The sequence below is a fragment of the Gekko japonicus genome, unplaced genomic scaffold, assembly GCF_001447785.1.
Source record: "Gekko japonicus isolate JY-2015 unplaced genomic scaffold, Gekko_japonicus_V1.1 scaffold357, whole genome shotgun sequence".
Lineage (NCBI taxonomy): Eukaryota > Metazoa > Chordata > Lepidosauria > Squamata > Gekkonidae > Gekko > Gekko japonicus.
Genome location: NW_015175366.1, coordinates 921,712 through 922,080, shown reverse-complemented (window position 1 = coordinate 922,080; position 369 = coordinate 921,712).

Below are 369 nucleotides of genomic sequence, written 5' to 3'. Positions count from 1 at the left end.
GGGTGCCAAAGTTCTAATTCTAACATGCACTCCCTTAGTGTATGGCTGATGGAACTGCTCCTCAGCATATATCGCCACCAATCAGAAGGCAAAGCCCGGGTCCCGCCCACACCACAACTGCTGCGACTGTGTACCTCACCGGACGCCATTTTCATTTTGCTCGATGAAGAGGATTACGAGGGCACTATTGATTCGGTGAGCTGCCTTCCCCAGCGCCCACTCAAACATGGGCGACGACGGCAGCCTCCGCTCGCCCACCTTGCCCCCCGCCCGCAATCCCGGCCAGGCGACCGGCCTTCGGGCGATCGCCTCGCTCCCCCTCACAAACTCCAGGACCGGCGAGTGGCGGCTCCGGCCTTCGGGCACCCG